The 27,783-nt window shown below is 37.0% G+C and overlaps 4 long non-coding RNA genes across 5 annotated transcripts; 2 read left to right on the forward strand and 2 right to left on the reverse strand.

Moving 5' to 3' along the window:
* Positions 1–105: 105 nt before the first annotated feature.
* On the reverse strand, positions 106–22,064 carry LOC138704259 (uncharacterized). The gene is made up of 3 exons (XR_011333290.1): positions 21,925–22,064; positions 5,645–5,819; positions 106–250 (listed from the first exon to the last, which is right to left on the reverse strand). It is a non-coding gene; the product is annotated as an uncharacterized lncRNA (long non-coding RNA).
* Positions 190–1,838, forward strand: LOC138704288 (uncharacterized). Its single transcript, XR_011333301.1, has 2 exons — positions 190–325; positions 376–1,838. It is a non-coding gene; the product is annotated as an uncharacterized lncRNA (long non-coding RNA).
* LOC138704279 (uncharacterized) lies at positions 9,371–12,921 on the reverse strand. The gene is made up of 2 exons (XR_011333297.1): positions 9,954–12,921; positions 9,371–9,917 (listed from the first exon to the last, which is right to left on the reverse strand). It is a non-coding gene; the product is annotated as an uncharacterized lncRNA (long non-coding RNA).
* A 2,619-nt stretch (positions 22,065–24,683) lies between the features above and the next one.
* On the forward strand, positions 24,684–27,153 carry LOC138704249 (uncharacterized). Of its 2 annotated transcripts, XR_011333289.1 has the most exons (5): positions 24,686–24,890; positions 25,018–25,177; positions 26,141–26,297; positions 26,404–26,654; positions 26,917–27,151. It is a non-coding gene; the product is annotated as an uncharacterized lncRNA (long non-coding RNA). The 2 variants fall into 2 exon arrangements; XR_011333288.1 differs by having other exon boundaries at positions 24,684–25,177; positions 26,917–27,153.
* Positions 27,154–27,783: the final 630 nt, after the last annotated feature.

A 27,783-nucleotide genomic window follows, 5' to 3' on the forward strand; every position in this document is an offset into this window, starting at 1 on the left:
ATTGTGAAATTAGTACTTAATGGCAATGTAAGTACGATGAATTCATATTAACAATGGGAGTGGAAGTGAAATACAAAAGTTAAGAGACAGAGTAAAACAACAGAATAATAATCGAATTGAAAACGCATTTATTATCATAAATTTTACAGCGGAATGGACTGTATTAAATTGTAGCGTTGCTATAATTGTCTCACTTGCTTTCAATGTAGTTTTTTCTGCTCTCTTTACCTTCGTTGTAAATTCTATTTTCCTAGAAACAAAGTAAATACATTCAGAATATGATGACGAATAATTCCACTAAGTAAGTAAGTAAGTAAGTAAGTAAGTAAGTAAGTAAGTAAGTAAGTAAGTAAGTAAGTAAGTAAGAAGATAGAGAAAGAGAATAAATGTCTGAGGCTGTTTGGGTTCTATACGTTGATACTGCCCGAACAAGATTATATTATTTTGAGCTATATAATTTTAGTGTAGAAACATCAATCCATGAATATTCATGTTCAGTGATGTTATTAGTAGGGACCGTATTTTGTCCCACCAGGCTGCCAAGTATTACTACCGACGTAACGGTTACGCCTTAACTCTATTGGTCTCATGACAGCTGACGTCACACGAGGTAGTCCGAGAGCTTACCACGTGAGCGTTCTTACTGCTCTTTGCTATCAGCGTATTCCGAATCTCACCGGTCCGGTGGCATCAATGACGTCACGTTGCAACGAAAATAAGGAACAAAACTGCTGGAAGGATCGATGCTGTCATGGCGACTGTGTAAGTGGTTATCTGTGCTACGCTAGCAAAATTTTGCGAAATTTCTGTACTGCCATCTCGTTCAAAGAAAAGAGATCATAAACAACTTATTTCTTGAACCGGTAGTAATAACTGGTCCGTTGACATGTTTGCTCATAAGCCATTAACATATTGTTTTTACGTTGTGCTCATTACAAACAATACAGCAGAACACACCGCCATGACACAACAGTGCACGATGTCATTCGTCTGCTAATTCCCGCCCTATACAAGAACCAATCAGATTCACTGATGGCGGCTGATGGAGACTTCCACCACCTCTGCAAGTTGATGGCACCGGTGCGACACCGGTGGAGCATCAATGACGTCATCGGTGGAATTCGGAACACCGTGATGCCATCGGATTGCTCACCGGTGAGATTCGGAATACGCTCTTTGCTGCAGTCTAAACTAACCATCTTCACCGCCAGTGCTCCGCCACTCACAGGACTTTTTTAACCCTTAAATTGACAAAGTATCCTATAGATTACAACAGGTTAATACGCTATATGCTATAATTTTAATAGAACAATAGAAAAACAATTGGTAGGAAAATTAAAATTTCCAGTCACGAAGCTTGAGTTGTGAGGGTGCTAGGAACAATAGACTGTGCCGGTAGAATTTCACATTGTCTGCAATGAGGCGATATTAGCGATCCTAGTGGTCAGCAACTATCTATGGATGCATATTTACTACATATTGAGCTTCGTGACTGTATATGCTAGACTGTGACAATACTATAACATTGTACAACATATAAAAATATGGACATTGCGATAGATGTTTTCTTTACGGTCGGACAAGGTTTAATAAACTAGTGTGAGAAATTAAGCTTTACTAAGTTAAGGGTTAACTGAACTATATTTAAGTCTTCTTATACTACTACTTCTTCTTCTTCTTCTTCTTCTTCTTCTTCTTTTTCTTCCTCCAAAAGATGACGTCTTCCACGGAGAAGAGATTTTGAACGATTGAGTACGTGAAAAGAAATCGTGTATAGTGTTCTAATTTTCTAACTCCTTGACTTCCGATTGAAAGTCATCTCCACCTGCTGTACAATTCCTTGGCTCAGACGTCAGCAGCTTATCATGTTAAAAATGAATTTTCTTTCAGGCCATATTTGCTCGCGGCGGTTGGTTTTTACAAACCTATCTCCTTAAATGAAGGATATATAGGATAGAGAAAAATTACCTCCGGCACCGGGACTCGAACCCAGGTTTTTAGCTCTACTTACTGACGCTTTATCCACAAGCCACACCGGATTCCAGTTCCGATGCCGGTTCGAATCCTCTTAGTTTAAGTTCTACCTCTCAGTTTTCCCTTTGGTGGCCTACCCTCATGTACTATTTCATAGAATATGTGACAGTGACACAATGTCCAACGCACTATGTACAGAGGTGCACTCATTACAAGTGACTAAGTGGCCGGGATCCGACGGGATGAGCGCCGTCTTGAATCACTGAGTGGTTACTTACGCATACCATATTATTATGATGTACCGAAGTACATATGATATTTCCGTGCAGAAATTCTGCGTTACTATATGATGAAGAATTGATAGAATAGAGAAAAATTCTCTCTGGCACCGGGACTCGAACCCGGATTTTCAGCTCTACTTGCTGAGTCTTTATCCACTAAGCCACACCGGATTCCAGTTCCGATGCCGGATGGAATCCCCTCAGTTTAAATTCTAACTCTACCTTTCATCCCGTCGGATCCCGGCGACTTAGTCACTCGTAATGAGTGCACCTCTGTACATAGTGCGTTGGACATTGTGCCACTGTCACATATTGTGTGACACAGTACATGAAGGTAGGCCACCAAAGGGAAACTGAGAGGATTCGATTCGGCATCTGAAATGGAATCCGGTGTGGCTTATTCGATAAAACGTATTTACGTCATGAAAGATCAAGGTAATGAGTTAATTTCTTCCTAAATGACATTTACACTGAATGTTGCATTTCTTTTGGCAGTGTGTAAAATGAATGACAGTGCATAAAGTGATTAGCTACTTAATTTTTTACGCACTAGTGTTTTAAAGGCTCACTTTACTTTAAGATAAAATGCAACTTTACACACTATTATGGAAAAAAAAATCTTTTTCATGGGAGACGCTATCACTGAAAAACAAAACAAAAACAAACGTAACGTGCACAGTAATGCAAACAAGTCACAATCATGGAAACGCCTTCAGATTATTACAAAACCACCACATTTCAGAAAGAAGCGTGTAAATGGTGGAGCCTGGCTGTAAAGATAGCTAATATGAAGGTACTCGCTCATACAGACCTACAGCCAATTGTTCAGTTTTGCTTACGGCTGACACCAGTTATTTGTGGTCATATCACAGTCTAATATATACAGTCACGAAGCTCAATACTTACTAAATATGCAAACATAAATAGTTGCTCATCACCAGGATCGCTACTATCGCCTCATCACAGACCCTTTCCCCAGCAGACGATAAAATGTATTGTACTTATATATCGTATTCTTTTGAAAACATTAACGCCTTGATTCCACTATTGCAATATGAAATACATAAGGTTTATATATTATTTTCATAAAGTACCGTATATATTATATTTTATAAACTCACCTTCCTGGATCTTTCGGAAGAAGAATAACTCTGATCTCTTTTTCTTACAATATTTATAGTACCACAAACGTCTCCTTGTTCCACATTATTATTCAAATTATTGTATTTTAGCCATTTACAGTTATTACAACCGATAACGAACACTTCACAGTTTACACAACTTTTCACAACAAAGCGAAATACGGCACAGTCAATACCTTTTCGATCTGGACCAGGAAGTAATGTATGTTCGGGTTTTCTATTTCAGTGTATGGAGCTCAGTGAAATATTATATTGTAATTTTATTGCTATCATTGCTAAGCTTTATTTAGTGTCATGTGTCCATAACTTCCGTTTACTTCTTGTCGCATAATATGTTGCAGAAATAATTACAAAACTGTTATTTTAAAGTGAACAGAATTTTACTTGTTAACGTAATCTGTTCGCATCAACATTTTAAGTTTAGAATGGAAGCTAATTTTAGATTCAATAAAAACGAGTTTATATTGTGATTGTAATTTAGCACATCTACCTTCCTTAATTGTAGACAGAAAATTTACCATATCACTCCTATGAAATTAGTGTACGTACGATTGTGTTACTTCGTCTCTCAGGTAGTAGATAAATACAATAATTCAGTACTCAGTTGTAGTATTAAAATACAGACAAATAGAATGTGACGGGTGTCATACATGACGTTATGTTTAAATATAATGTATAATTGCGAATATAGGAATATAAGTTAAATATAGTAAACATAACCTATAATATCCATATGACATAACATACATATGTAGTGGCAGGGCATTGAAGATCACTAAAATTAGACAGAAAGGGGCAACTGGTACAGTAAACATAACCTATAATTTCAAAATATCTAAATATTCGTGCAGTGCAATTGAAAATCATTGAATCGTGCCGAAATGAATGTACAAGAATTTTGCAATATTTAATCGAAATAAAGGCAGGTATTACACATACGAACAACGTAATTTTCACACCAAAAATAATATTACACCTTATCTCGCAAGGAATTATGTCAGAAGTGTCCCCTAATCATTGTTTTAAATTTTATTAATGGAATTACACTACATTTTAGAGAAATATATGTTACTCTTTATGGATTCCAATTAATTTATATGGTTGAAACGCCGCCCTTCGTGATCGGGTTAAGCGGTCACATGGTCTGCCTAACGGCCTGTATTAGATCACGATGGCAGTGACACAGTCTATTGTTCCTAGTACACACAGCGCTCCAAGCGGCTAGCAACTATCGCGAGAAATGCAACTCGTTGGCAAAAAATGTTATGTTTTATTTAACGACGCTCGCAACTGCAGAGGTTATATCAGCGTCCCCGGATGTGCCGGAATTTTGTCCCGCAGGAGTTCTTTTACATGCCAGTAAATCTACTGACATGAGCCTGTCGCATTTAAGCTCACTTAAATGTTATCGACCTGGCCCGGGATCGAACCCGCAACCTTGGGCATAGAAGACCAGCGCTATACCAATTCGCCAACCAGGTCGACTTGGCAAAAAATCATCCCAAGCTTCGTGACTGTATATAGTAGACTGTGGTCATACTTTGTAGATTCTCTTGTACTTTAAACCTAAAGTTTATTAGGCTATATTGGTAACACGTAACTAAACCTAATGAAAACAAAGAAATATTAGGATTTTCATTGTCTATTTGTCCCCATCTTCGACTACTCATTTTCTTAGTAAGATCTGACCGATACCTTACCGCGTATCATTTATCATCAATCGATCATAGAGGAATGATCGCAATGCAGTAACAAAATTAAAAGATTAGAGAAAGTTTAGAATGAATTACGAATGCTTATATAGTTTAATGCAGGACTGCGCACCATGAGCGAATTCTACTCTCTCACGGGGAGCCATATGAGGCGTTCAGAAGTCAACATAATTAACTCCACTTTTGGTTATTTCAGAGTTTCTAAGTTGGCAATATATTAAATTGACCATATTTTCAGTGGTCAAAGTGATTAACTCCATAGTTCAGTAAAAAGCCCACAAAATGCAATATTCTTCTTGACTACAACACAGAATCAATTGTGTGTATTCAACTTTAATCTTGAATATTTCAAAATCTTTGGAAAAGGAGTTAATCATATTGACTTCTGAGCGCCTCATATGTCTTCTCTTGAAGTCCTTTCTTCCCCCCGGAACACCGCGCAGCGTTGATTCTGTGACGGATGAATATTAGAGTTTGGAATCGCTCCCGGTGCCCAGCCCTGGTCTAATGGAGCAAAGGGCAAAGTCATACTCACTAGCATATCCACGGCAGTACGAACAGCAGCCACAGAAGGCGTTGGGGTCACAAGAGCTGATATCCACACTTTGACATAAGGAAGGCGTGCAGACGATATCACAAATTGGTCTCAGTCCAGACGCACCGGGAACCAGAAGAGCTGCACATGCGCAGAATAGGAAGAGCGCAAAAATCTGCAACATTAGTGTTACGTTGTTTCGAGAGTAAATATTCTCCATTGGTTTATTCTATTTGAGTTATCAAGTTTGTTTCTCTACCCTGAAGAATGGATCACCTGTCTAAACTTAAATCGTCTACCACGAGAATATAAGTTATGTAAGAATAAGACATTCCCATATATAATGTAATGTATGTATTTATTAACACTACAATTTTGTATACACCCGGTGGCAGTGATATACAGGGTGTTTAAAAAATACGGGGCATAATTTCAGGTATGTATTTCACACATGTAGACAATCAAAATAGTTCATTACAACATGTGTCCGGAAATGCTTCATTTCCGAGTTATGGCCTTCACAACATTGAAATTCATCGGAACGTTTTTCTTTCCGCAGGTCGTTGTCATTACAGAAGATGTTCAAAATGTCCACCTCCTGCTTGAATACAGACCTCGCATCGATGTCTCATTGACCTGCGAACACGATCCCAAATTCCAGGAGTATTGCGTATGTCCTCAGAACATGCCACAATTCAATTCCGAAGGGATTCCAAATCAGGCACCGGAGACAAATAAACCAATGATTTTAAATGGCCCCACAAGTAGAAATCGAGAGGGTTCAGATCAGGTGAGCGTGGAGGCCAAGCAATTGGGCCACCTCTACCTATCCATCGATGTTATGTTATGTTTTACGACGCTCGCAACTGCAGAGGTTATATCAGCGTCGCCGGATGTGCCGGAATTTTGTCCCGCAGGAGTTCTTTTACATGCCAGTAAATCTACTGACATGAGTCTGTCGCATTTAAGCACACTTAAATGCCATCGACCTGGCCCGGGATCGAACCCGCAACCTTGGGCATAGAAGGCCAGCGCTATACCAACTCGCCAACCAGGTCGACCCTATCCATCGATCAGGAAACCTTCGATCCAAGTACCGGCGAGCCGTACGACTGAAGTGTGCAGGAGCGCCATCATGCAAGAAGTGAATGTGTTGATGATTGATCAGTGGAGTGTCTTCTAAAACATGAGGTATGGTTCCGGTGAATTTCAATGTTGTGAAGGCCATAACTCGGAAATAAAGCTTTTCCGGACACATGTTGTAATTAACTATTTTGATTATCTACATGTGGGAAATACATACCTGAAATTATGCCCCGTATTTTTTAAACACTCTGTATAATATATAATAATACTATTACAATAAAATAAGCGTAAATTTCTAACTATAAATAAATAGATGCAATAAACCTAGGAGTATAAATAAAAACTATGGTATAATAACACCTACAATAAGCAAATGTAAACCTATCTTATAAGTACTTTTATTTCACCCAACTATTACCAATTTAAGTAATTACATATCACCTTAATTAATTATATATCAACTTAATTAAATATCATCTTAATTAATTACATATCAGCTTAATTTATTTACATATCAACTAAATTACATATAATCTTAATTAATTACATGTCAACTTATTTAATTACATGACACAACTTAAATAATTACACTGCACCTACAATTACATTTTAAGTCTAATCTTCTCAACCTTTCCATAAATGTATTGATTTTGAGAGGACCACCCTGAAAGATTGCCGCAGGTAAGCTGTTCCAGTCTACTATTGTGCGATCAACAAAGGAAAATTTTGCCACGTCCGTTCTTTGTTTTCTACATTTAACCTTCCTAATATGATCAGCCCTGCCTAAGTATGATGGTGTTGCTATCTAGCATTGATGTCGGTCCATGCTTTGTGTCCCATTTGTGCCTTAAACAATGCTAATTTAAAAGAAAGTACTTCAAAGGTGGAAAGTCATTTAGGCCTAACCCATTAAAAACGTATGTAATAAACACATTGATTACTGAAAGTAAAATAACGATGCTTTTGAACGAAGTGTGGCCCATGAAGCTGTGCAATGAAGGTACAGGCGCCTCAAAAACTCGATTTGTAAGTTATACGCCTGCGTAGTACCTGTAGTGAGACATAGCTATAAATAGTTCTATGAAACTTTTGGATTTGGAATTAATAGACCAGAAGAAGTTAACATTTACACTGAGAAAGAAAAAAAGAACACTTTTCGTTGAATTACCGTGGACATAACATCCGTGTATCGTTAGTAGGCAAAATTTTGCACAAGAAATTTAATGAGTTCTCCAGTACTTCATCTGTATGTCACCGCTGCACAGTGTGTGATTTCAAGCAGTTAGCCGGCCAAAAATCAATTGTCACACCCTATCTTTAATGCTAAATTCTTATATAGACGTGTTTATAACAGTCCAAAGTATACTATTCAAGTGTAGACAGATGCTTACAGATCTGTTAGGGGACCCTCACAACAGAGCGAAAGTTGCATGTCTGCGGTAAGATCATTTACGCTGCAGAGGCAGGCGTGCAGTGTGTATTTGGATGGTGCAAAGTGGTGAAGTTAGTACAGTATTTTTTCTAATACAGGGTGTGGATATATTACAAGAAGGTATGTACTTACATATAAGCTAATTTTCGTGACAAAAATTGTTATCTTATTATGTAGAATAAGTGTCTGGATAAGCATGTGCAAAGAGTTTGAGTATTACCTTATAATATATGACTTCGAGTTGACTTTTAAAAGGTGTAGCCCTCTATCACCTCGATACAATTTTGTAGAGATATTCATTATACTTTTCTGAATACGACGTCGTGACTTTTATCTGCAAACAATTGCATACAGAGTAGCTATTAATTATTTTCATTCACCATGCGCTCCGTAATCCGGAGAGCTGTTTTCCAGATGTGGAACAAGAGCGAGAGAAAAGTGAAATTCTCAAATAAAATTGAACATCTTGGTCTCAAATATTACTCTGAAGACATTTTACAGTCAATAAAAAATGAATTAAATTTTTATGCTCGAAAATTCGATTACGGTGGGAAAACTACAGCATAAATGAGAAAAATTTCTTAAAACAGAATGTGCTGTGTTTGAACCAAGATGTAAAGTCTGAGAATAAAAAATATAGAATACTTCGCCATCTACTACAAAACAAATCCAATTTGTGTCTGCCAGTACAAGAATTCGATGACGTCCAAGTAAACTTTTCGGAGAACTGAGCGAAAGTTCAGAACGGAAAAAAACTAGTCCACTTTTTAAAGAAAGATCGCCAGAAGAAAAACTTCCTGCTACCCTTATGAGTTTCAGAACTTCTAGGAAAAGAGATGCGGTCAATATTGTAGGAGAGCTTTCACTTGCATCACTTCAAGGTGCGACAAAATGGAGAAAAGAACGTGAAAATTGATTTTGCAGGAATGACCAACAATTGTCACCTAATAAGGATATCGCTTTGATTACTGATTTACAGTTGACCTCTAATCAATATAAAGAATTAAAGGAAACGCAAAATCTTGTAACAGTTAATTTAGATCCACCGTTTTATTTATTGCAAAACATTGAAAATAGGATAGGTTCAGGCAGGAAAGGGGACTACCTTGTTGACACGATAAAACAAAGCAGTCGCAAATACTACAAGAAGATTTTTCAGGAGGTTTCCACTTTCGCATATATTACTGGAATAGATGAAAATCTAATAAGTCGTTTACACACATAATATCAAAAACCTTTTTCTTGAGGTTTTGCAATACTGATGAACGGGCACTTGATATGTATGCAAGGGAGACAAGGGAATTATATTTATGCTTGCACAAATAGTATTGTGACAGCTACAACGGGGTTTGAACACGCGTACGACAGGGCGCGCGGCAGACGAAACGCTGGTACGGGGAGCATCTGCATGCTGAAGGGCAGAGGGGGTGTATTACGTCAACGCGACGAGGGGAGAGTGCGCGCGCAGGTGCTACTTGCGGAGTGAAGGAGGGACGGACCCTCCCGAATCTTCTAGAGAAGTCCGTCCGAAGAGCAGCAGCGTGCGAGATGATTCGAGAATGGACACACGCGTCGAAATAACTCGAACTTTCCAGGCTAAGTCGCTGTGGTTATAAAAGAAGAAGCGCGAGGGAACTCAGACAGAGTGTGATTCATGATTAGTTCAGTGAGTAAGCCAGTGAACAGAGCAAGCCAGTCTTGTGTACCGGAGTTCGACTTGAGTGTGCGTCCGCAACTGTGTCAGCATCCGAAGGCCTGAGTTCGAGTGCAGTGGACCGCAGTTGGAGGGACCTGAGTTCGAGTGCAGTGGACCGCAGTTGGAGGGACCTGAGTTCGAGTACAGTGGACTGTCTCTGAAGGTCTGTGGTTCGAGATACTGTGAATTCGAGTGACTGAGCTAGAAGAACTGTGAACTGAGAACTGGCAGTTCTGACTTGTAAATAGTGCTTTGTAAATATTAGTTAAGATTAACAGTTCATTGTTGTTCCTAATAGTCCAAGTAAATTGTCATTGTCGTTTGTGGAGTGCAATAACGAACGCTGTGTTACTGTGTGGAGAGTTATTGTTGGAAGAATAAAATTTCATTGTTGTTAGTAATAAAACGTTACAGTATTATATGCCTACAACCTTTCACAAACTCTTGGCTCATGGACAGAAGGTCACAGGACACTTTTATACTTACTGACAAACTATCTGAGGAAGTCCAGGAAACGAGGAACAAATACTATATATTACACTTTTCAGAGAAGTCTCCGCAAGAAAAACATCAAGAAAGACACAGATATCGATCTTTTACTCAGGCTACTTATTTCTTTGGACCCTTACATCACCAGCTTGAAGATATTAAGAAGAGAAAATCACGGTCGATTTCAATAGTAGTGTTGCAGTTGTCTCCGAGCCTCCATTACTCGGTGCTGCCGAAGGAGAGACTAGCAGCGAGGCTACAGATTCTGATGGGGATGCATCTGACGTCTGAACGAGTAAGATATGTAACAATATTCCTTCGTCTCACGCTTTCAATTTTAAGCGCATTCCACATTATGAACATTAAATTATTTTTTCATTCTAATCGAATTTTTTTTACAATATTACTAAGTTTATTATCAGTAAAAATAGGTCCTATTTTCATTTTCATTATTAAAAACTTATCCACTTCAATAATTGTAGGTACATACCAAATTTTATGAAACTGAGCGATTAGTTTTCGAGAAATGATTTTTGGCCGGCTAGACTCGCTAAATTACACACTGTGCGCTGTACTTGTTACCTGTATGTTCCCTCTGTCGACTTGACAGTAACATCATACTGTGTAGTAGGTTCGAAAACTGAAAAGCACCAAGTCATCAATACAAACCAGTCTGCTATCATCCAAGCTTTTGCGCCTTCTGATACAGAGTTTTCTGATTTTAATTGACTTTTGTAAAAGAATGGACAAAAATAAGCGGAAGGGGGAATATCGGTGAAATAAAATAAACTGTACCATTTATGTCTACGCTTTATGGACGTGTCTGAAGGAAGTGCTATAGGTCTACTTGATCTTAGTAGTCTCTGTGATTCCAGAACTGAAAGAAGTGGTAAGGAGATAAAAATCTGTCTATTAACAACACTAAGAGTGTGCTCTACCCATGTAATTATCAAGTACTTGGAGAGAGATGATTGACCGATGAACTCTGAGGTACCATTCCATGGGACCTTCTCACTGAACTCTTAAACACAAAATTTACTGTACCATTGCTTACAGCAGGTATGTCAAATTCAAAATCCTAACTTGGCCAAATAACGTGAGTGTAAGATCATGTGGGCGCAAGAAACAGAAATTTTCATATTATATAAACTGTAATATATTAGCAATTTTTTATAGAAAAATATAGAGTGTATATGATATACACTGCCAAAATTATATAGACAGTATATATCGGTCTACTGAACAAAAATGTCTAATTAAATTACATTTTTCTTACAATTTTTAATTAGTAAAATACCATGTTTTTCAAACGGAGTTGTCACTGTTTTATGACATAAGTGGAGTTGTGGGGTCAAAAACGATACCACTACAAAATGAGGTAAAATATCAATTTTGTTTACTTTTTAAGATGATGTAATAGGAATTTCAATTATTATTAAGTTTGTTTACATAATTTAAGGACATATAACTAATATGAGTACAATATAATTATTAGTAATTTGTGCAAAACTTTGAAAAACAATAGATCATAACATAATATAACAACAAAGACTGTACGACAATTTTGAGTTAATTTAAAATTATTGTAAAAGATAAAGTTCCATTTTATCATTATTTTCTTCATAACGATCACATTGAAATGTAGTAATCACAATAAAAATGTCAGTCTGGTTGCATACTTTGCTGTCAAACTGGATTTACTTTATTCTGCACACTCTCTACATGTAACTGATCGGCAGGCCTGGCAAACTGGACGGTCACAACTAACACAGTACTGGTTTGTCTTCTTCTCTTTTGAACGAGGACACGGCGCGCAACGTTTTCTTTTCGATTTATCGCGTGTTTCTTCATTCTTTGGCAGAGGTTCCTTGAAAATCCTGGAAACAATCATTCTGAGTTCTTTTGGGAGTCGGTAATTTACAAGCCTTTCATGTAGGTATGGCTCTGTAAGTTGTCTTCCTAGCGTTTTCAGGAATTCAAAGCGGGAAATGGGTATATAGTCTTTGAATGATGTCTGTAATATATAAGAATTGACACCAGTAATATTCAGAATTGCATAGAAAATAGCCAGAGGCCATCTTCGTTTTCGTCTGCTGCTACTATATGTAATACACTTTTGGTCAAGGCTATCTACTCCCCCTTTTGTACTATTATAGAAGGAAATAATTTCAGGCTTGCCTGTCTCAGGATCTGTGTCTACTGAATGATGCATGCTAGAGAGCAAAATAACAGACTTTCCTTTCTTAGGCACGTGGGAAATTAATGTGCGGTCATTTTGGAAACCATATTCAGTTGAGTCTACTTTACGTTTCCTGTCTGCCTGAAATTCTTGTGGAATGTCTTTCTTGTTTTTCCGCATCGTCCCTACATAAGTTAGTTTACGTTCTTTGAGTGCGGAAACTAACTCCATGGAAGTGAAGTAATTGTCAGCTGTAACATTTCTGTTACTTCCACAAATAGGCTTCATTAATCCCAGTACTGATTGTGTTGGTTTCTGCAGCGTTTTTTCTTGTGCTGTCAGACCTATCCCATCACTGTCTTTCCCAGCATATATATATATATATATATATATATATATATATATATATATATAATATTTAGTATTAGCATCAGACAAAATCATAATTTTCAGCCCATATTTCTCTGGCTTACTAGCCATGTAAACCCTAAATTTGCAGCGGCCACGGAAACCTACTAGCATCTCATCTACACAGGCATAAGAACATATAGAGCAAGCCTGAGACTTTTCAACCATTTTGTGAAAAATATACGACACTGCTGCACATGAATCAAGTTCCTTCCTTGTTGCTCGTGTTGCAAAATCATCAAAACGCAAGCAATATATCAAAATGTATGTTCGCCTGACAGAAAGAATGGCACGGAAAATATCCCTTCCAGTACCATCAGTTGCAAACATGGACTCGAGACTTTCATGGTTTGATCTGAAAACTGCTGTGAAATACAGGAACCCGAAAAGTGCCCTCAGCTCTACTGCATTAGTGTCTCTCAGTTCTGTACGAGTTGTATCAGACAAATTTGCTCTGTAGGAACTAATTTTCTCATTTGTGTGTATAACAATTTCTGTAATCGTGTATTCTGTGAATAAACATTCTCATGCCTGTAAAGGATTGCACGAATTCCCTAAATTTTTAGCTTTTCCTTTCAGTGTAGGAACTTTCATTACAATATTGTGTGCTGGTGTTCTTCTGTTTCTATTAGGTTCGATAGCCGACCATTTGCATGCATTCTTACCGTAGAAATTCAATGAATCACCATTTGGTTGGTTTACATCTTCATCCACTCCATCCGAGTCGTAATCTTGTTCTGAATCCGTGTCATGTTCGGAATTATAGTCCGGATCATTTTCGTCCTCACATCCACTCGCATCACTGTCTTCACTTTCATCTACAAAGCGTGGGAAACCCGAATCGAGCACTGACACACTTTTACGCGCATTAGTAGCCATACTCCACTATGACAACACGTTGGACGTACATTGACAAGGTGCAGATACACAACTGAAGTTGTGGGGTCGAAAAGGATACCACTCAATATTTTAGCTATTACTGGAAATAAATAACGGTACCTGCTGGTCAACGACACAGCCAATGGATTAAGCTTGACAAAAGGAAAAGGTACACAAAAGATTAAGAGAAAGAATGCAACGGTTAAGGAATGTCAGGGGTATACAATTTGCCTGGTATCGAAAACGACCCCACAACTCCGTTTGAGGGTTAAGATAGGTACAGATGCTTCAAACTAGCAAGCTGTCTCGTTCGCGCAGGCGCATAGAGCACTTCTCCCCTACCACTGTCCGCCTACTGCTGTGCACTGTGGACTAGAACGGTACAGCTCAGTTCTAATAACAGTTACGAAGGCTGTATTCTGTGTAAGAACGTTTCTATGTATGACTGTCGTTTGTGATAGAAGTATTTCTTCTATTATGATGAGTAGTAGGCTACATTATCGGGCAAAGTTCTCCTTAGTCAAACGCTATAATCTGTAATTTGGGCACATATAAGTAGAATAATTATGGAACATTTAGATCAGTCATATATTATATTGTCCACACCTGTGGAGTAACGGTCAGCGCGTCTGGCCGCGAAACCAGATGGCCCGGGTTCAATTCCCGGTCGGGGCAAGTTACCTGGTTGAGGTTTTTTCCAGGGTTTTCCCTCAACCCAATATGAGCAAATGCTGGGTAACTTTCGGTGCTGGACCCCGGACTCATTTCACCGGCATTATAACTTTCATCTCTTTCAGACGCTAAATAACCAATGATGTTGATAAAGCGTCGTAAAATAACCTACTAAAATAAAAAAATATATATTATACTAATGAATATATCTCTGCAATTAGAAAATAAATCATAAACACGAATAACATTAGACGAATTATTATGTATTACAACATTGCTCAATATATTATAGGGAGGATGCAACTTGAATACATTGCCAGGAAGTCAACTTGTCAGATAATATGACTATTCATGGGTATCGCAGCGTAGGTGGGTCCCCTTCTTTAGATTTACTACCTCCTCTCTCCAGGCTGCTTCGTAACTTGAGTTATCTGTATTTTTAGTATAATATTTCGTAACATTTCGACTGAAAGCGAATGTCATTGGCAACGACCTTACTCCAACACATACCAAAACACAACAGAGACACAATTGAGTATGTATCCTTATTTGGGAAGAAGGGTATCACCACAATTCACTAGAGCAATGATCTTCAAATAATCAAAGACTGGTTCAGCTTACGTAACGGGCAAAGCAAATAATGAGTAGGCCTATGTATTCTCATTTTCAAAAAAAGTTGGGCTCACAAAACGTATTTTATTATGGAAACAATTTGGTAGTTTCAGAAAAACAGGTGGCCAAAGGTATAATATGTGGTCTCGAGAGCATATATCCTGTTGGCGGATATATACCACTAAAACCAAAGAAATGTCATTTATTCCCACCAGATCCTATGCACTCACGTCCTCGTCGTGGCTCCTGGATAATGCTAAGAATGCAAGGGTGAAAAAGATAAGAAATTGGGACATGTCAGCTATGGGAGACATTGCCCCCACCCAGGATTTCTGGAGGGTAGGCGTAGGGTGTTTTAATTCTGGCCACAATCAGGGTGGGTGGGACTTTGTAAGCCTTGGTGAAGGCTTCTAGGGGAAGGAAACCCAAAAAGAAAACCCTGGTCCTTCAGGATGGGGGTTCATGAGTCAGGTTAGCAGCCTGCCTGAGGTAAAAAAAGAAATTTTCTCATAGAAATATGAGGACCGGAACTGGATAGATCAGAAGTAAGAACGACCACCAGGGAGAGGACTTCCCGGTCGACCATCCAAGAGATGGGACAATAGCTGGTCCAATACTCCCCAATGAGGTCTGATAAACAGGGGAAACCTAATTAAATGAAGAAGAACAAGAAGAAGAAGAAGGAAAACTTTATTTGACTTTTTTCAGTTATTTATATTCTATCACCAGTATTTTTTGGCAGTTCATATCGTTTACATCATGCATACTGTTTGCTAGTTTGAAAGGAACAGAACAGATGAATGTTTTCTTTCCGATATCTGACATATCTTTTCTATCACCAACCAACGTATATTCTCAAAATCGCTAGCTTCACGCCATTTTGACTTTTAAATTACGAACACTCTGAAAACGGGTCGCATTCCACTTGTTTCCATATAATAAGCTGGGGCCACACAAACGGAGCCCCTACCACGCCGTAGAGGAGAAGTGAGAAAAATGTTCCCAAATTGAAGCAGCAGAAAGCCGCCATTTGTTAGGTAGAAAACGCGCGGGATTTCGAAACCGCTATTTGATTACGTGTTGTATTGCGTATCCGAAAGCTAAAGGGACAACACTTCCTTTGCGACATCTTTAATACCGTGTCTCTGCTATTAGCAGAGTTGCTAGGTTTTCTGCGAGGGAATTCGGGATATCAGAAGCTATTAGACATTAGACTTGTCAACAATTTAGCCTATCATAAGATTTATAGCAGTTTTCTGCACAGTGTTCACGTGCTTTTTAATGTAATAGGCCTATTCGCCTCCGTGAGAAACACTAAAATACGAAGGACACACAGTACAGTGAACACTACAATAATTTTTTCTTTTACTAACCGCGAATAGCCTATGCTTTAACAATTTGCTAATAAATTAATTTAGGAACCGGTACTGCAACAGTTTCACTATCTGACGATGAATCCATGTTTAAACATAGTTCACTAAACTATAAAACGCAGCTATTGTATGTCTCTGTTATTAGTGTAAAGTACGATATCAAAACGCTATCTTTCTTGCCAGTCAACGCACTTGAAATACACAATGTTTACTAATTGCGAGGTCAGTGACAAGAATAATCAACAATGCGGTAGAACTAGAAGAAGTATTATTTTGCGAGTTTAGTTGTCTTACGGCAATCAGTTGGGCTACCTCATAGACTTAGACTACTAAATATCCGCAGGTTATCTCTGTGTTTAAAATGTTATCATTTGAGTCAATATATAAATAAAAATATCGGATAATAGGAAATACAGACTAATTTTTTAAAATATGTTCAAGGCTAATATCTGTAAAATCGGGATTTTTGTCAATCCCGACTCCCTTTAATCGGGACTCAACCAAGAAATTGGGAGAATCCCGCCTAAATTGGGATACCCGACAACCCTGGCTGTCAGACATAGGTAAGTTACTGTGTTCAGACTTGCATAATTTTCATAGGAACTCTGAATGTGAACATTCATAACCACGGTTAATAAAAGAATTAATATGTCAACTTTTTAATTCAATCTGTAGGTTAAACTGCTGTATGAAGTCAAAAAAGTAGTACCTGCAGTAGCAGGAATAGTAGTAGTAATAATAGCAGTAGCAGCAATAGCATAAGAAAATGTTTCATTAATCCGTAACTAAGATAGTAATTACTTTCTATCAGTTATATTTAAAAAATATATTTTTATAATTTATGCAGTTTCTGTATGTTTAAGTTCGGTGAATAATTTTATTATTCATATATGCACTGAAACAACAGCTCTTTGAAGAAAATGAATGATATTGAGTAATTGGAGGACAATAACAGTGTACAATAACCTAGTTTGAAAAGTAGCAACTATCTTCGAAATGAGTTGAACACACTGAATGATTCATTGTAGGGTAGATATTCTCTCTGCGGATTGCACCTATCCACTTTCGGTTAAGGGAATCTTTACTCAGAGGAAACTTGAAGCATAAAGAGTCACATGGCAAGTACAATAGTTTGTCTTCTGCAACATAATATGGAGAAAAAATCGTCGTAGAAATTAAGGATTAACTAACCAGTGAAATATAACATTCCTTCCTTCTTTATCGTTACATCCGTGTGCATTGCTGCAATAAAAAGCAGCACACGAAAGAACCATACTTATTCAGCTCTACCAAACAAATGGCCGCTCAATTTGGGAACATAACACTAGCGCCAGTGAGCGGTCTAGCGGTTATTTAGTAAGTCTAGGCCTGTAAGTCAGAGGCGTGGCTTACAATTTCAAAATATTTTTTCTACAACTTCTCATAATGAGAAACATATGGTGTGTTCAAAACAACTTCCGACCTGACAAATGGCGCCTTTAACATGTTACCATGGCAACCATTCAAATCAACCAATCACGAGAGACGCGTAACCATGGTAACAGGACGGTGTTGCCGTGTCTATGTTTACACATTGCACGTGAATACCACGGCCTAGTGGTGAATACAGTCACCTGGAATGACTTTGAGTTGGCTGGTTAGCACGTGCTTTGTGTGAATTAAAATATTATTTAGTTGTATTATTGTTTTAGTGTATCGATAATTATTGTGTTTAAATTATATTACACGTATTATCTTCGTTGTCATTGGTGGAGTGTGTGGCTAGTGTGCATTTTATATAGTTTCTCCGAGAGTTTCTAAACAAGTGATTTGTGCAATGTCGGAAGGAAGGAAGGAAAGGCAGGCGGAGAACAAAGAATAATGGACAAGGTGCCTCGTTAAAGAGTCAAGCGAGAGAGAGGGTGTGTGGTATGTAAGAGAGTATTTTGAGAGGGAGAAAGATAATGGCGGGCCTCTTTTACCTTTGGCGCAAGTCGTAATGAGAATTGCTGCTTGTGTTAAAATTAATAAGAGCACTGTTATCGATATTGGAAAAGAAAAAAGCCATGCAGATTTTTAATCATAAATATTTTTATAATTTACAATTTTTTCAACGTCTTTTTAACAATATTACACTGAAGAATACCGACACTCGTAAAAGCAGAGGCTTCGTATTAAATTTAAACCTGTTTTTACAGTTTACAGTCCTTTCGACGCTTTTCTAACGGTATTGCATTGAAGACTGCTGCTGCTGCTGCTACTGCTACTACTACTACTAATTATAATAAACTAATAAAAATAATAATATACACAAGTTTTAATGCCTAGTGTTCAACAAATTGGTTAGAAATGTATGTGTTCATGTCAGCTGTTCATTACCACACTCTATCGGCAGCGCGCTCGCTTACACGAAAGATAGGCAACATGACAACACTGCTCCCCTTTCTCTGTAAACTGTCAAGTCGGAAGTAGTTTTGGTCAAGGTATAATCACAGTCTAATATATACAGTCGCGCAACTTCAACACTTTTTTTGCCAACATTCACGACACTAGCGCTCAAGCGGCAGGCAAGGCACTGGTCATACGGTTGATACAGCCAGCACGTGTTTTAAAGGTATGCGAATGTTATAATAACGTTTTAATCATGCGTCGGAATAAAGGCAATGTGTGCAATGACGAAAATCGCAGTAACAACAAGTTTAAATCTCCGAATTTGTCGTTCTTCAGATTCCCTAAAGACCAAGAGAAAATCATAACTCAGTCATAACCTATAATCCACGCTGTAGGTAGCCTACGTATTGTGTTCTATAAAACATTTATTAGTTATCAGTTACCTATTTGTATGTCAGAAAGGAGAGTTTAAATAAAAACAAAGTAAATACCTGTTACAGTATATTATTGTTTTGCAAGATCATGTGTAAATGTGTAACCATTCCGATTTTGGATAATGTATCTACAGTTTTTAATGCAAGTAATTCCATAATTTTTGTATTCGTGTTTTTTTCTTTATATTTTTCAAAAGTTGAATGTTATATTGCATTCAAGTAGGGATTATGGTGTTAATTTTTTTCAAGAATTCATGGCTTATTATAGTCCTTTTGCAAAATATTCACTTCTTGAATAAATCCAGACTGTGTCGATAAATTTCTGATTTGTTGGTGTAGATTCATGTGGCAGACGTATTAAGTTCTCAAGAAATAAAAGAGCCTTTTTAAATTTAATATGAAAAGCAATCTTTTCTGTAATAATTTGCATGACTGTTATTGGTGTTGATTTTACATTCCCAGTGATTATTTGAGCCGTTCAGAGCAGAAGTGGTATAAGTCAAAATTAGGTAATGAGGTTTAATGTAAAAATTCTGTAAAATACAGCGCAAAGTAGCAATTAATATATCCTTCGTGCTATTCACTGATTACTAATAGTTTAAATAAATTCAATATTAACTGCTACTTTGCGCTGTATTTTACAGAATGTTTACTTTAACCCTCATTACCCATTTTTGACTTACACCACTTCTGCTCTGAAAATAAAATTAGGCCTACATTTTCCGGGTTAATTGAAGTTACAATTTTTTCAACAAAGTTGTGTATTCATTTGTTCTCACCTACGTCATAATAACAGTAAGTGCATGTAAATTACGTATTATATAGGTAGGGTAAGTTAAAATTAAGCTTATGTGTGAAAATTGGAAATGTAATGTAAAATGCGGTAAACTTTCCATAAAAATTTAAACCATAATATCAGCACTATTAGTGACTCAAAATAATAAGAAAAAAATTGAAAAATAATGAACTTCATAAATCAATGTCTGTCAAATTAACGTTTAAATCTTCCCCTTTTTTATTTTTAAGTTTACTCAGTGGCCGAGTTTACCCAATTTGCGGTATGGAAAATAGTTAATTTCTCAGGAAATAGAGAGAGGAGTTCACCACGCGATGTACCCTACGAGATATGCCCTACAATTTTGACTCTTCTCACAGGAAATATAGAGTTCCAATGGTTTATAAATATATTTAGGAATGAAATGAATTAACCGTCCACGCACAAACAATTATATTATTTCAAACCATGATACGTGATCAAGGCCATTATTCAGTTGTAAGGAGCAGAAAGAATTACATTTATTCCTAGCTTATGAAACTTGTAGATTAACTGCGTGTGAAATTCTTCCAGGATTCTAAAGTAGAATTAGTAAGAACCACATACACTTATTGTATAGCATAAAAATATAAAATAAATTACGCAAAACCAGTTTTCTGATGTGTTATCATATGTAGTGTGCACACTTTTAACTTGCCTGCCGCTAGAGGGCTACTGTCGCGCCAGCTGTCAAATGTTGGCATATTTTATACGTATGAGTTGCGTGACTGTATCTATTAGACTGTGGTATAATGCTATCTCCACACTGTCGCCGAGTCGACCCGATTGCCACTTGGCGAGGCACTCGGCGAGATTGCTTGGCGAGCATAAACCGTCGTTATTGCAAGCGATACCTCTCCACACTCTCGCCGAGGCGTGGCGAGGCGAGGCGTTCAGTTGTGACGTGTACACGATGGAAGCTACCGAAATTGCAGCTGCATCAACTCTGTGTGCTCTTAGTTATTACAACTATTGGTAACATATCACACCAAAAAAATTCGGAAGCCTCGGAAAAAAAAAAGATGGTGGATGAAGCTATACACAAAAATCGGACGAGATGAATTAGCCGATATTACATTATTTCTCTAACTTAATATAATGTAACTTGTCTATGAACCTTTCCAACGTGGCAACGATTTTATTATTACGCAATATATCGATTCAAATGTTATCACAATATCTTAATGGGAATTTATAAATTATTAATAAAAATATGACTATTCATTTGTTTGCAAAGTTAATGAAAGCCATTAAAAACTAAATGTTAATTTATGTTGCAGGGAAATGACAGAAAATATGTTTAACGAGCAATTTTTGTGAACCATCAGGAGAATTTGATAACTTCTGTCGTATACCGCTAACTGATTTGGAACATTCAGTATGTAAAATATAGCCAATTATTTCGAAGAAAGACACAACTGAGACAAGCGACACCAGACAAAGTGCGGCTCGCCATATTGGCATCTAGAATAACTGAAATATATTGAACAGACAGTCGCGGACAGTTGATAAGTGGTGGTCCTCCAACTTGGGGTTTGGGCGAAGGACTTACAACCCATCACCGTAAAAAGAGCTTGTTGCGAAACCCCAATATAAAATTTGTCTTTTGAAAAAGTGGAAAATTTCAAGTACATTGGAGCAACAGTAACAAATATAAATGACACTCGAGAGAAAATTAAACGCAGAATAAATATGGGAAATGCCTGTTATTATTCGGTTGAGAAGCTTTTGTCATCTAGTATGCTCCAGAAAATGCTGAAAGTTAGAATTAAAAAAAACAGTTATATTACCTGTTGTTCTGTGTAGAGAAGACAATGTTACTGAAGTAATACTCACCAGCATGGAATTCATTGTCAAGTGCTTATCTACCAAACTTCAGTCACTGAATTTTCGCTGTGGCTGTGTTTCGCCTTTTTGTATAGAATGAGGGTAGCACACAAACATGATAAAGAAAGTTCCCACACAAGTAATTATACCGTGAAGACAAAGAGGGGAATTCTATTGAAGGTTATAATTAGTTCTTCTAGGAAATGAATATCAAACATCCGTGAAAAGTCAGATAATGCGCAATATCGTGAAGAAAACTGGGTTTACCATATCACTATCCTATAACTAGGTATGTTACGTCAAAGTCAAGAATTTTGTTATTAAGCTCCTACGGCACTCCGATAGCTCTGACGGAAGTTTAATACTTTATTAATATTTGATGTATTTGATCCTATTTATTTCTACAACTCTTATTTGGTAATGGGTCGCCATCACATCTCTGTATTCGTGCTCCCCATTACCTTCTAATTACAATAACACATACAAACTTTCATCGACGTGTTCTCTTCTTACTAATGAACACCTCACCACTTTTATTCTTTACTTATATTGAAGTAATTCCTATCGTCTAAAATTTCCCTAATTTTGAACTAACTTTTACTAACACTACTTAATCATAATCATTCACTTTCATCTCTAATTTACAATCACTTCTACCTCTCCTCACTTGTCATCACTCTTATCTCCTATTTCTCCATTAGACACTGAATCACATGTTTATTTGTTCACTTTCACCCCGATAAATTTTCCGTTTGGCACTATTTTTGTAAGTCAACTCAACATTCATTTGTAAACTTACATTGAAATATTTGCTCTCTTCCTAACATTTCAATTATTTCTCTGATTGTACGCTAACTTAGTCGACACTCCAATATTAGTAATGTTGTGCCCAAGGATTATGATAAGCAATCATAACTTTGTTATGACCATAAGCAATATATTTTCACTTTATTTGAAAGTAATGAAATCGTACTTATTAAAATATTCAGTTGAAGACATACTTTGACATACGACAGAGATCGCTTCCTGTTTCGACAGATTACCGTACAGTTTACCGATGCCAGCAGTAGCAGAGTCCAGTCCTTGAACAAGACCAGAAATGCGTACGCTTACATTTTTTAGCACGAAGTCAGTCTTAGCAACAGCTGACATATAACGAAAGATACATAGATTATGCAACGTCTCTCGTGAGACATTTAATTGGCGAATCATTCCGAAGTCTCAATTTCTATTGGTTACCGGTAAATCAGAAACAGAGATTCAATCGTGAGAGTTCCTTAAATCTGTATTGTTCTAAGTGACGACCGGAAACGCCGATCTGAAATAATGGTTGAGAATCAGAAGCGTGGTGTTTAGTGAATGCAATACCGTCTTTTTAGAAGATTCGCGGGTAAAATAGTGTCACTCTGTCACGTCACAAAGGACGCGGTTCCAGAACTTATAAATGGACATGAAACGTCCAAATCGCGGTCATTAGTTATTGGTCAAGACAGCGGTTATGCAGTAGCGGTCGTAACTTCCCGACGTCCAGGAAGAAGTTCAGAAAATGGCATCATCTGCGAACAGCACCAGGGTTCGCCCTGCAATCAACTGTAAGTAAAGTCATCAGTTCAATTCTTGTACTTTATATTTAACTACGTAGTTCATTTTGGTACTTTAAAATTAAAAGCAATTTTGATACTTCCTAAATCGTTCAATTTGAATATTCAATATTCTATCTGTAATAAATTGATATCTTATTAATAAACTTAGTAATAGTGAATTTCTACACTTGTGATTATTTCGAAAGCCTGTGATCACATTCTAAGTAGGAATCCCTCCTATCCATAAGCAAGTACAGTTTATAAATTATCAGAGAGTTAGGAAGTATAACGCAGTGTCTAATTTGTTGTGTTGTTTTGATAGTAGACTATAACTCGCGATTATCTCAAAGAAAAGCCATCCGCCCTTGTCGTGGTAAGTGACACAATAAAATATTGGTGTCAGATGTGGTACAACAGCAACATTTCACTACCAATTACTATTAACAAACACTTCTAATTTTCTCTAGTCACTTCCTTTATCATCTATTGTTTCTCTGGACACTAATTCACTTATTGGTTCATACATTTTCCCTCCGATTATTTTGATAGTTACTCTTACTCCTTGAATAGCTACTCACTTAATTGTTGCTATGTCTTTTGCCACTCTTTTATCACTCCCCCCCACCTTAAGCACCAACTTCGTAGACTGTAGTTCTGCGGTTCCTTATTTCCTTTCTTCCCCTCACAAGTAGATGAACTACCCAAATCTTCTTCACTTCCCCCTCCTTGCCTGCTCCGGACTCCTTGCTTGTTTCTCCTTAACTACCTTCTTGACCTGTTTTCTATGACCTACTCTTCCCGCCGTTAGCTGACTCGTCATCTTATCCCTTCCGCTGTTGTCAGCAGTCTTCAGTAATTGTTGCTTGCATGGTGACGATGGACTTATTTGCGACCACGCATCTCTCCTTTCAATGACGTCATCCGTGTCTGCTTCCATTATTCCTGAACTCGCTGTGTCAGACATTCCTTGTGCGGTTACTGCCCTCGCTTCGGATTGTCCTGAGCTATAGGGAAGACCAGGTAACTTGATACCCTAAGGGTGAAACCTAACCATTTTTCCCCCATTACTACAAATGCTAGTGGATTATGGTGATTTTCTAGTTTGAAGGTTGAATTTTCTTTTGCCAACTTCGTTTCGAATTTCGATACTGACAAATACTATAAATGGTAGTGATTTTGTAACCGGTATGTTGGCAGCTGAGGCAAATATCGACAATATTTGCCGGTACTGGAGTTCCATGAAATTAAAATTGTACTAGATTTCTCAGCCGGTTACTGGAAGATAGTGAAATTCGAACTTATTAATAATTAATTAATATTAGTATTAATATTAATACATTATAGTTATGTTATGTGTTGCGTTGTGGTTATAATTCAAGAATAGTCAGATAAGTACGAATGAATATAATATACTTGGGCGTGATAATGCACGTGGGTAATGGATAGAAATATTATTTCAAATTTTAATGAATTTCTTTCGTGTTTAGATTTTTATTACTATGTCAAAAAAATGAAATAGTGTTGCAGTGACTCCTCCAAGGAAGAAAATGTGTGGCATTCAGAGTACGCTTCAGAAATCTGTAGTTCACGTGTATAATGAGTTGAAGAAAGAAGGTAATGAAGAAGGAATTATGCTAACGGAGACAGCAATTACAACCAGAATAGGACAATTATTAGGAGTAAGTATTCTTAAGCATACATTTCAAAGTGGTATTCAGTTTTAGGAGTTTGCACTAATAATTTCATGATTGTGGTCAAACAAAACAAATTTTTAGGTTAGGCCTAATGTTTAATCAAGTCAGTGATTTTCATATTGCCAAACTAAATACATTTAAGATACTGTAATACTGCAGTAGGTGATAGCTTAAATACATTTACAAATTAGACGAACAAGTAATCAAACAGCACGAAAGTAAATTTCCAGTTTTCTCTTTTGGTATTAAATTAACCGTTCAGATCACAATTTACATGCCACATCGGCCGAAGAAAATACAAGTCATATTGTAATTATTAACTTGATATTGCAGCAAATATTACATGAATGTTGGCCTGTTATGGTGCTTAAAAATAATTCAGTTTTATATAATAACTATATAACATACTCTATAAAGCATAGGAACGTTGACTCTGGCTGAATAATTTATTCATGACTGGTCTAAGTAATATTAAATATGGTGTTTCTTCAGAAAAGCTACCCCACCCAAAGTACTTGTTAAGATATAACACTCGAGAGGATGAGGACGCACTACTGGGAAACTAACCATTTCTCTTCGTCCTGGACCTCTCGCATGTTATATTGGTAATTAGTAACAAGTTTGAGGGAGGGACTACAACAATGCATTAGAATATACAGGTAAGTGTCAAAGGATTTTTGTGCTGAAAGTATTTGTGGCTGTGCACTAAAACCACGTGTTCATCACTATGTAAATATCACAGAAATCAATTAAACAAAATAAAATTATGCCTTCTTTGGTGTAGCTTTTCTGGAGAATTACCTAAATATTAGCCTACTTAAACCTATCGTAGACCCAACCTAACATGTTGATCATTTTCTATTCATATAGCTGTAAATGTTGGTATTATGCATGAATTTTATGATATAACAATTTTTAGAAGTATTATGTTATTGTTTGTTATTACAGCTTGGCTTAACTACAGCCACGAAAGTGATCAATTCACACAAGGGGACCCCACTCGTGACACTAGGAAAACATAGACTACGTAAACATCCAGTGACTGATGCTGATGATTTTACGGAAGATGCAATTGCGAGATTTATTTATGACAAGTTACATAAAGGTAGGGAAGTTACAGGAATTATTGTGTTGATTTATGCAATGTAATTCTGATATTAGTCATAGGCCTATGTATAAAAATATGGCATAATTTTCATTTACTGTTACAGGGGAAGTACTAACAGCAGCAAAAGTTCTGGAACATATGAATGATGATTATGAAACATATTTATTTAGAGTATCCTTATCATCGGTGAAAAAAATTTTGAAAGAGATGAAATTTCTATGGAGCAAAGGGGATCCTTATACACATGTATGAGAAAGTGATGTTATTCGTTTTTAAGAGAATATATAAGAAATGTGGAGCGTGAGAACCCTAAACCCGTAGTATTCTTGGATGAGACTTGGATTTTTATGAATGGTAAATTTCAATGTATTGTGAGACATTGAGTGATTGAATTTTTTACTAACAAATAGATTAACACTTATGTGGAATATGAAATTGCAATTAATATAGGCTACTAGTAATGAATTCAGGTGGGAACAACATGTTTTGCAATTAATAGTTTCATATTATAACTAGAGGTTAGTTATAAAATTCTTGAACGGTTTTCCTGTCTTTAAAATTTTTGTGTCTCTTAGAGTGTCAATGTGAATTGCTTTTCTCTCTCTGTTTTTTTAAGTATGATCACCCACTTATTCATGAAATAAACCAGGTGAAGTTTCCAGTGACATGAATGGTGTTATTCATAGACCAACAAATGAGGGTGGAAGATTAGATGCCGGAACGAAAGGTGGATTTATACTCGGTAAGTTATATTGATTTATATTTTACGTAAATTTGGCAAGAGTAATTTTTTAAATCAGGGTACAAAAATATAAAAATTGGTGACTAAATAAAAACGTGGGAAAGCCTTTCACCAAAGAGGATCTCATGTCATGTCATGTTATGTTATGTTATGTTTTATTTTCCACTGCGGGCTAAAGCAGGGAGATGCACTATCACCTTTACTTTTTAACTTCGCTTTAGAATATGCCATTAGGAAAGTTCAGGATAACAGGCAGGGTTTGGAATTGAACGGGCTACATCAGCTTCTTGTCTATGCAGATGACGTGAATATGTTAGGAGAAAATACACAAACGGTTAGGGAAAACACGGAAATTTTACTTGAAGCAAGTAAAGCGATCGGTTTGGAAGTAAATCCCGAAAAGACAAAGTATATGATTATGTCTCGTGACGGGAATATTGTACGAAATGGAAATATAAATATTGGAGATTTATCCTTCGAAGAGGTGGAAAAATTCAAATATCTTGGAGCAACAGTAACAAATGTAAATGACACTCGGGAGGAAATTAAACGCAGAATAAATATGGGAAATGCGTGTTATTATTCGGTTGAGAAGCTCTTGTCATCCAGTCTGCTGTCCAAAAATCTGAAAGTTAGAATTTATAAAACAGTTATATTACCGGTTCTTCTATATGGCTGTGAAACTTGGACTCTCACTCTGAGAGAGGAACATAGGTTAAGGGTGTTTGAGAATAAGGTGCT

Source organism: Periplaneta americana, chromosome 1 (genome assembly GCF_040183065.1).
Source record: "Periplaneta americana isolate PAMFEO1 chromosome 1, P.americana_PAMFEO1_priV1, whole genome shotgun sequence".
Taxonomy (NCBI): Eukaryota; Metazoa; Arthropoda; class Insecta; order Blattodea; family Blattidae; genus Periplaneta; species Periplaneta americana.